This window comes from Neopsephotus bourkii, unplaced genomic scaffold (genome assembly GCF_033783945.1).
Source record: "Neopsephotus bourkii isolate Nb327-2 ecotype Australia unplaced genomic scaffold, CSIRO-AGI_Nbou_v1 NB_977, whole genome shotgun sequence".
Classification (NCBI taxonomy): Eukaryota; Metazoa; Chordata; class Aves; order Psittaciformes; family Psittacidae; genus Neopsephotus; species Neopsephotus bourkii.
Genome location: NW_026901471.1, coordinates 342,917 through 353,691, shown reverse-complemented (window position 1 = coordinate 353,691; position 10,775 = coordinate 342,917).

Genomic DNA, 10,775 nt, shown 5'->3' with positions numbered 1-10,775 from the left:
GGTAGTGAGGTTGGATGTCTGAATGAGACCTGAAATGTTGTTTTGGAAACCTCGCAAGCACCTGGAGCAATAGCAGGGCTCTGAGGTGCTATTCACATTTGCCAGTCTTACCCTGCTTACTTCCGCTGCACTGATGAAGCAAAAATAAACTTCCTGTACTTAGACAGATTTTAAACATTTTTCTACAAGACAGAAACCAGATGGAATATTTTCACAGCTGACACCAGAATTCACAGTTTTCATGACTTCTGTGATATTGTGATTTATACCGGGACTTTCTGTATCAGCAGCCCTGAGCAGACAGCCTCTTGCCATTCAAGCTTTTAAACATTATTTGGATTGGTAGGTCAAAAGATTGTATTAGCTGTGTGAAATGTGAAGTATGTGGATTTAAATGATAGCTCTGTGGGCTGTTCTGTTTCTGCATCTTGACTGTAAGTCATAATAATAAAATATGTTAAAAGTACACTGCTCCAAAATGGATAGCAAACCTTTAAATGCATTGAAATTAATCATTTCTAGAAGCAAACAAAAATTCTCATGTCAGGGCAGGAGCACAGGGCAGGCTATTGTCATCAAGTCTTTGCTAGCCCTCTTAAAGGGAGGGCATGTGTGTCAGAAGGCATTCTGCCTGGGGCTGCGTGTTTCACAGGGAATATTTTCAGATAAAGGTAAACGTGACCCAAAAAAAGAAGGAAGTGTTGAAGGTTGATTTGGGGTTTTGCTTGCTTGTTTGTTTTGTTTTCCCCTGCTGGGGATTGAGAAACCAAGTCAAAGCTGCTGGTAGACTATGTAGAAGGAACTGGTGGAGACCACAGGACATGGCAGAGCTGGATGCAGGCAGGGGGCTTTCCTTGCAGCCTGTTTCATTTGCTCTCCATTTGTGCCTGGATCAGCTTGTTGTTCTTTGCAGTCGAGCTTCTTCTCTCTTTGTGTGAATTCGTGGTTTCCTGGGAAACTTGTGTTGACCTACGCCTGAAGAAAACTTCAGAAAAACATTGATTTTTTTTCTGTTTTTATGGGGCCTTTTCTACACACAAGAGCTGTATTTCAGCAACCCTGTTTCCTGATGCAGTTCCAGATTTTACATTTTTCCTTTCACGGTCTTAGGTGATACAGCTTTTGGCTGTGATATCCTCACAGATCTGGAGTAGCACATTGGTGTTTGTGGTGATAACAAAACACAAGCTCAGCCTGCTGTGGGATGCAGTGTTGGAGGTATTACTTGTGTGTGTGTATACCACACAAGTATGGGATCCCATACTCTGAAATTCGCCTCTCTCTCCATCCAAGAGAGCTGATTTGCATAGGGCTCCAGAGATCAGAGATATGCCTTGTCTTTAACCAGGTGTTTGCTTAGGGATGTGTTGTTGCTAGGGGATATAAATTCATAGAATCATAGAGTAGTTTGGGTTGGAAAGGACCTTAAAGACCATCTAGTTCCAATCCCACTGCCGTGGGCAGGCACACCTTCCACTAGTCCAGGTTGCTCAAAGCCCCATCCAGCCTGGCCTTGAGCATTGCCAGGGATGGGGCAGCCACAGCTTCTCTGGGCATCATGTGGCAGTGATTCACCCCCCTCATAGGGAAGAATTTCTTCCTAATAGAAACCTACCCTCTTTCAGCCTCAGCACCTTTCAGCAGGAGAGATGCTCCAGCCCTCTGATAGTCTTCATGCCCTCCTCTGGACTCTCTCCGACAGCTCCATGTCTTTCTTGTGTTGGGGACCCCAGAGCTGAATGCAGTACTGCAGGTAAGGTCTCACAGGAGTAGAGGGGGAGAATCACCTCCCTTGACCTGCTGGCCATGATCCTTTTGCTGCAGCCGAGCACCCAGTTGGCATTCTGGGCTGCAAGCGCATACTGCAGCTCATTTTGGGCTTTTCATCAGTCAACACCTCAAGTCCTTCTCTGCAGGGCTGCTCTCAGTCCATTCTCTGCCCAGCCTGTATTTGTGCCCCTGACCCAGGGATAGGGCCTTGAACTTCACACTGTTGAACTTCATGAGGCTTGCACAGACCCACCTCTCAAGCATGTCAATGTCCCACTGGATGGCATCCCTTGCCTCCAGTGTGTCAACTGCACCACATAGCTTAGTGTCATTGGAAAACTTGCTGAGGGCGCACTCAATCCCACTGTCCATGTCACTGACAAAGATGTTGAACAGCATCAGTCCTTGTGCCAACCCGTGAGGAGTACCACTTGCCACTGGTCTCCACTTGGACATTGAGTCATTGACCGAAACTCTTCGAGCGTGACCATCCAGACAATTCCATATCCACCAAGTGGTCCACCCTTCAAATCCATGCCTCTCCAATTTAGAAATAAGAATGTCATGCAGGACAGTGTCAGATGTCTTGCACAAGTCCACATAGGTGACATCAGTCACTCTTCCCTTATCCGCTGACACCGTGACCCCATCATAGAAGGGCACCAAATTTGTCAGTCGTGATTTGCCCTTAGTGAAGCCGTGCTGGCTATTGCCAGTCAACTTCTTATTTTCCTTGTGCCTTCACAGTTTCCAGAAGGATCTGCTCTGTGATCTTGCCAGACAGAGACAAGACTGGCTGGCCTGTAGTTTTTCCCTTTTTAAAATTGGGGGTTACGTTTTCTCTATTCCAGTTTCCCAATTTCTTTCCAGGTCTGAGAAAGACAGAGGTATATATAATTTTAGGTGCTTATAATATGTGCACCTTATCTTTATAGGAGGATTTATTGTGTAAATCGATGACAAATACTAATGGCTCCTATGCAGCCAGAGCAATAGAAAGACTCACTCTCTAATATATTTTTCCTGTTCAACCAGTTCTTAAGGGTACTGCAATATTAAGGTATCCTTCAGTCTTCTGTTACCTGTGTGCCAATTTCAACTCCAATGCAATGGTCAAATGAAGCAGCACAAAACCACATTTATCCTCCTCAGTGAGATGGTACTCAATGTTGTTCAGACTTGATGTGCAAGGCTTCTTCCCTCCATGCCCCCCAAAATATGGTAGAGCTATGGTAGAGACAGAGGAGGAGAACGGTTAATAATCTGTAGCAAGTGTATGCTAAGTACACATTGGTTCCACTGGTATCTGCTGAAAATTGGCACACAGCAAAACATTTGGTGATAACATATGGAAGGAGGTGTGGGAGACAGTTAGAAGAAGCTTTCCACTTCTCTGTACATGTTTATAACCTAGTGTCCTCGACATTATAGATCCTACATATTGAAATTGTCTGTAGGCAACCTGGTTTTGGAAAAAAAAAACAACAGTGCTGCTATGAGTAGAAAATACTGTAATTCTTAACATGTTATTTCTCCATTTTGACCTTTTTTGCCTCTTTGGTTTTCCTCCCATTCCTTTTTTTTTCTTCCCTCATCCCCAGCCAGCTTCAGTGAATACAGACCCTGTATTATAATGAGCAATTGTTCAGAGGGCTGTAGCACAAATCTGTAATGTGCTCCTTTATAGACAGTCACTGAAATCCAGGAAACCACATTATAAATATAATGCTGATATATATCTAGGGCAGTTTAAACAAATGGAATCACTTCTGCAAGAGACTTCCTTTGGCTACACTGATCTGGCAAATTGCTTAAATATATGCTTAACTCCCATGTGTACTTGCTTTGAAGTCAATGGGATTACTTATATGTTTATAAACTCTGATGGTTTGAGGCCTTAAAACATAGGAGGACATTTAGCATTTAGAAAAATAGGGCTAGAAGAAGCCTCAAGAAGCCCCCCTCCTTTAGGACTGGTTATATTTATGTCATTCGTGGCAGAATATGTTATTTTCTAACCTGTTCTTAAAAACGTCTGGTGATGGAGATTACAGATTCCATGCTTTCCCAGGCTTCCTCCCAGTGCTTCAGTATCTTAATTATTATAAATGTTTTTCTCCAACATCTGAAGTGCATCCATCTTGCTGCAGGTTAAACCCATTACTGTCTGAACTTTGTAGCATGCAAGAATCCTGTGTGCGACAAGCTTTTGCTCATTCAAAGCCTTAAAATTGCCTTCCCAAGAATTCTTTTCTCTGAAGATCTCAACGTTTTAAAAATCTTCTCTCCTGGACATATTTTATGGACCTGTTGTTGCTTCCATTGCTTTTCTTCTGGGGCTCTCCAATTACTCCATATTTGCCTTGCACTCATTTCCATCCCATGTTGAATTTCACCCTTTTCTTGACACAGCTCTAATTTGTCAATGTCTTCAAGCTCAGAGCTTCCATACTTGCAGCTGCCCTTTGCACACCGTTTCTGTAGTCCGCAAGCACAACATGTGTGCTGTTTCATGGCCAGATGATTCGCAAAAGTACTAAATAGAATTATCCACAGCAAAGTTTTGCAGTCCTCCTGTCTCCCTAGATGGCTTGCTTTGACTGTAGGTAAATGGTACCTTTCTCTACACATCATGCCCAACCACTTTTGGACCTGTCTCACGACCATTTTGTTCAGACCACATTTTGTTAAAGTGACACTTTAGACAGCACCAAAAGCTTCACTACGTCAAGAAATGTGACTTCTTCTGCTTTGTGTCTGCCACGAGGTCTCTTCCCATGTGGCTGAAGGAAATTAAATTGATTTGACGGGATTTATCATCTACAAATCCATACTAGCTGCTATACATTTCCATGTTATCTTCTAGGTCCTTACAAATAGGTTGATTACTTGTTCTGGTCTTTTTCTGAGGATTGAAGACAAATTGACTGGCTGGTAACTCCTTAGCTCTGCTTTCCTTGCTCTGTAGAGCTAGATACTCTGCTTGCTCTTTTCCAGTCTTTTGGCACCCTGTACTCTTAAATTATGAGAGGTGACTGTCCAGTAATTCAGATTGTGTAAGTGGCTTTTTAAGAATCCTGAGTTTGAATTCATTGTGCGAAGTCAGTTTGAATACCTCTGGTTTATTTAAGGGCATTTTAATCTCTGTCTTTTTAGGTCATTATCTTCCTAATTTTACATCTTCTTTTCCTTGCCTGCACTGGTATCTGTGTCCTTTAGAAGTTTCTCAGTGGCATTACTAGTTATTTTTTATTTTTCCTTCCATAAGATCTCTTGAGTTTATGTCACCTGCACAATCAATGGTTGTGTTGCTTCTGGATCAAGGTTTAACTGGAGATTATGAAAGGAACCTCAATTTCTGGTTCCTACTTCCACAGTAGTCTTGCTGAACTATGGGAACCCTGAATTAAACTAAGACCTGCAATAATGGGGCCTGTGGTGGCTTGTGATTTGGGATGACTGCTGACCAACTTGTGTGAGGCAGGGTTTGAGCTGGTGTATTGATTCGTTTTCAACCAGAACAAATAGTTCAACTGTCACTCTGGGAGCTTAATGAACACTTGTGCCACACTGTCTGCTCCTTTGTTAGTGCTGAGAATTTATTTTAACGAATAGTGTGTTCAGAGAATAAATTGACCACACTGTATTTACCTCCTGAAGTTGTTGTTTGTGGAGGCACTTTCTCATTTGTGGATCTTTGCTAATGGTCAGGTACCAGAATGTTAACTTCACCCTTTATCTCTTTCCCGAAAGAAGTGAAGTAGGGAGCATCATTAGAAACTCGTCTACATTTTCGTTCATGACAATTTCTGTGATGTCAGTTTTTCAACAGTCAAGAAGGTTCAGTTGAAATTACTCTTGAACTAGTAACAAATCACTGCATATAAATGAAAACTTTCTGTGCTAATTGTAATATATTTATGAGAGATTTTAGTTTCAGTCCTGTAGAAGAGTATTTTCATTTCTATTATATTTTTGCATAATCCTTTTTTTTCTCTGAAAGGAATGCAAAAAACCAGTAGCTGAGGTTGTCATTTTAAATGTGCAATGAGAGAATAGGCTAAAAGAAACTGAAATATTCTATATAATTTCATGGGGTCTTCCAAGAAAACATGCCAATTTTATGGGGGCTCTTATGGAAAAATTTTGATTTCATGTGGATTCAGGTGAAAAAGTAAATTTCATGGGATTTCTGAATATGGCTGGATTTTACTGGTTCCATGAAATCTATGACAGCCGTGGAAAAAATGCACAGTTCTTGTCATGGAGTAAATTTTTATTGTGGCCTGTAGAACTTTTATTTTCTGTGTACATCTGTTCCTCTGACACATATTATGCATTCTGGACCTCTTCCTCATCTTGTAGTCTCTTCCTGTGAATATTTTACACTTCTTGATGGATGCATAGTGCTCTGATCCTCAGATGACAGAAATACGTGACTGCCTACAAAGGAGGTTCAGTGTGCAAGTGTGTGGGGGAAAGGGCGTGAAAAATAAGAAATACTAAATACAGTCCTGGGGATTTCGTATTTTATGGTAATACCAGCTTATTTTATGCAATATAGGAGGAAAAATAATCAGGACAAAGGAATGGGGACGATTTATCATATTCAACATGAGAACTAAGCAATGTAGCATCAAAAGCAACCTACTTGCAATTTGTAAAATCCCAGCTTGGTCAGAGAGTCTAGCATAAGACCACTCGAGGAACATATAAAGCTTCAGAGGAGAGTGACTGTGTTGTTGCATCTCAATTTATCCTATAAGCAATGCCCTCGTTGGCTAGGACACGAGTGTGACTGTAGCATGCCTGCATTGTTCCCTGTCTTCATAGAGGCAGCAGAGCTGAAATAGATCTTGCTTTTCAAGGAGAGAAATTAAGACACAAAGGAGAAAAGGAATGCATTCTCAGACAGGGCTTGAAAATCAATGGTGAGATGAGGTGAAAACTTACAGGAAGGCTGTGTCGGAAGGGCATGGGAAATGACAAAGAAAAAGCGATATTAGATAAGTGGAGGAATCGGAAAGGAAAGAATTGCGAAGGAGATTAAGCCAAATCTATGCAGGGTTTTAAATGAAGAAGTCTGAACAGTGTCTTGAGACGAACGGGGAGCCATCTGATTAGCTCTGATTTAATGATACTCTTGAACAATTTTGTGTGCCTGAGCAGCCAGAACTGGGAACATTCCTGACAGTGGAGATGAAGCCTCTCCTGGGGAATTGCCTTCCCTTCAGCTGAGGGGAGATGTGGAGAAACATCACAGAGTACAGCAGAGGTGGTCGGGCTGTGCATTGTTCCGCACACAGGAAAAGGAGAGGAAATAAACATCGAGGTCCTGGATGATGTCCTGTAGCACTTCCATGAGAGATGGGAAGCAGAGAGCTGAAACTAAAGCTATCTATTGATGCATGTCAAGGCTTGTCTATATTTACTGAATCCAAGAAGAGGTTCGAAGGGGCAAAAGAGGCAAAGAGAAGCCAGTGTCTGGTGTATAAGGGAGTTACTCATGTTAGCTGCAATGGGCACAGGTATTTATGTTGCACATGATTATGTTCTTTATTGCCTGCTACCCACTCTCTTCACTGAACCTGATAAGTTCCTAGAATCTGTATTCCCTTTTCCTCAGTTTCTGTAAATGCTAAATAGAATTTTGCCATGTATAATGTTTTCCAGAGAAAGCATCATTGCCTTTTGTTATATTATTTTGAAAGAATTTTTGGCCTGTTGGGACTTAGAACTGCTTTTCCCTGTTCCCCATCAAACAGCCTACAATTCAGCTCTCCTTTGTATAATCCTATTTCCAATATGAACAATATGAATCCTTCAGTTTATGCTAGCAAGGAAATTTGGGTTGTTATATTTCATTATTGCCTTAAAGAAGAAGGGCAGGGCGGCTGCCAGGCTATCTTTCTACAGCTTTTCTGTGCTGAAATCTAGTGAAGAAACTGTAGCCATCTTGATAACATATTCAAACTTCCCCCCACTTTTTGCTAGCTTACAGTATCAGCAAGTTGTGGCTGGGCATTTTTCACTTGCAGTAGATAGCAACAGCTCGCCCACCTCATCCTCAGAGGGTACAGGTCAATAAGGTCCTGCTGTCTCTTTCTCTGGCTGCATTCCTGATGTATTTGCCACTATCTTGATGCCCGCAGATCACTGTAGTGATACCTGTATCACCTGTGGGATTTCTAGTAAAAGCTTTAGTGAGCTTTTCAACACAGAAAGGGCGTGTTCAGCTCAAGGATAGCAAAGCCTGGAAGGAGATGTCTGTAATAGCATTGACCAGGCAAGCATGTAGGTCAGGAAGAGGCAGGAGCCTTCATGGGAGCTGTGGGAGGTTGGGATGGTTGTTCTACATCTGGCCTCTGCCTCTCCCTTTGCCAGGGAGCCGAACCATGTCTGCAGGGCTGATGATCAGCAGAGCTTCTCCAGCCCTGCTCTTCATGTCCAGCAGGCAGGGTTGGAGCTTGTGTCTCTTTCAGGTTCCCATGCTGCACCTGGACCTTGTAGTGTGGGAATCCTTGTAGGTGTGGTGTCTTGTGGGGTCCAAACAGCATGTATTGGTACTTCTAGTCAAGAACATAGATCAGTTTTGTTCTTTGGAACTTTTCTCTTTATCCTTACATACATTTTCCTTCTATGTTTTGTCAAGTCAGGTAAGAAGAATATGTCCACTTTGCAATATGCTTTGGCAGACTGACCCTTTTTTCCCAGAAACAATTGTGCCAATATCCAACTACTCCACCAACTAAATATACATGACTAATGCATACAAACTTATTTATGCTGATGTCTCCTCCTTGCTGAAAGTGTTCTGTTCACATCAGACGCTGCAACCCTGACTGTACATTTGTGGATTAGCATGCTTGATTAAACATGCATAGAGAACTGGAGATCGCAGCACAAGGACATGGACTGTCTGAGCCTGTAAAATCTCCCCATGGGTAAGGTAGATGGATTAGTATCATCACATGTAATTGTATAATTTTATCTCTTAACCCTCTTGATTGCCCTCACTTTGGGAATCCCCAAAGATCCACAGTTGTGAGGCTGTGGGATGCCTGAATTCACATAAGCAAAAATGCACACTACCTGTAGTAGATGTTCTTTCCACTAAGGAAGAACTAAGGGGTAATCCAGCTATTTCTTTTTGGGTGTCTGCTTTCAAAATGGTCAAAGGCAGTGGGACTTGGAGTGCCTGATGCCCTGCTGTTTGCCTGTATCTGGCATCGTCATTTCTTCTCCAGAGTAAGCTGGCTAAATTAATCTGATTTTAAAGAAGTGAAGCACTGAGACTGTGCCTGACATTTTCAGGATACCAGGACGCTGTGTTCCTAGATCAATATGCTGATTTAGTAACATAACTTATGCTCAGGAAGGCCATGTGACACTTCCAGACCCATCCATCTTAGTCAAGCATTTCTATTAAAGCTGTGCAAATTCTTTCCAGGACAGAAAGTGAGATTTTTACAAGTTTCCCATTTCCATTTTACAGGTTTCCCATTCCCATTCCCAGAAAGAAATAGTGTGGAATTACAAACATTTCTTCATCTCTTATCCCTTTCCCTGACCCCCCAGATTTGAATATACCTCTTTTCTCGCATTTGACTCTCAAGCAGATGCTGACACAAGACTGACTTTGTATTGATAGCAGTCAAATAGACAGGCACACATATACATAGATATGTAGATACAATAGCAGTAGCCTACTGTCCGTAAAATGTGCACTTGCATATGCAGATAAAGAAGATCCATTTTTAAGCAGGCAATTTTTTGGATTAAAAGATGCACTTGGAAAGGTAAAAGGGCACCTGAAGTACCAAAACACCACATAGTTAAAACCTAGAAGAGAACTGAGTTCTTCACAGACTTAAATAGAATCAAAATAATGCACAAATATAGTCAAGTTTATCTACATAAAACCAAAAAAACAAACAAACAAAACCCAACAGATATCATTTGATCATGTAGCTCATTCAATATATATGAAAACTAGTTGCCTTTAGGCCATTCATGTTTATTGTACCCACAGAAACAGCACATTGGAGCCAGCAACTATTGTGTCAATCAAACAGTGACTTTGAGATACAGACAAAACGATTGAACTTTTTATTCTGACAAAAGTCATGGTAAAAGTATATCAGAAAAAAGGCTACTCTCATTTTCTGTGTTAAACAGGAGGTGTTTTAGCTTTCTTACACGATGCTTAGAGTTCATGCTTCCTTTTACTGATAAGGTGCTGGCAGTCGAATGCCCTAATAATGGCTAGAAAAAATTTCATATTTATTTCAAGGTGCATGGAAACTTTTAAGTAAAGAGCCAGCTTTCTCTGAACAGAGCAGAAATTAATGTAGTTAGTTGATGGTCATGGTGAAGTTCCCTGTCTTCTAAACCAATACCACTTGTTTCCGTATTTGCCCAGCATTCATTCAGGATAATTCAGTATCATACTCTTTACCTGTACCTGGACATTTGCCTGACCATGGCTTTTAAAAACAGGTTTAAATTTATGCTGGAGAACATCTGCTCCTTACCAAAGGATATAATTTTTCCTCTAAGTGCCCTTCCTACACCAAGTAGCCCAAGTACTCCTGAAGGCACCACATTCTTTACACCCCACACCCTGGCTGACACAGTTGCACATCAGAACCTTTTGTGCTCACCAGGGAACCAGGATTTGAAGGATCACTAAACTTAGCCATTTTGTGTATGAATCTGCACAGCAGCGCTTTCATAATTTATTTTCAAGGTTAGAGTGTTCATTTTTGGCCTCATACTTGCTAAGTGGCATAGAGATGTTATGTGTGGTACATGATAATGCTATAATCTATTGCTTTCTAAAAGCCACCCAAAGTACTGCACTGTAATTAAATAGTATTACTTGATGACATTGCGTGCTCCAGACGTATCCTGAAACAGACTGACACAAATAAGCCACTTAAGGATGCAGAGCCAATAAGGAAATCTTGCTAAATGGAGAACTTGCGTATAAACTATTTTCTATC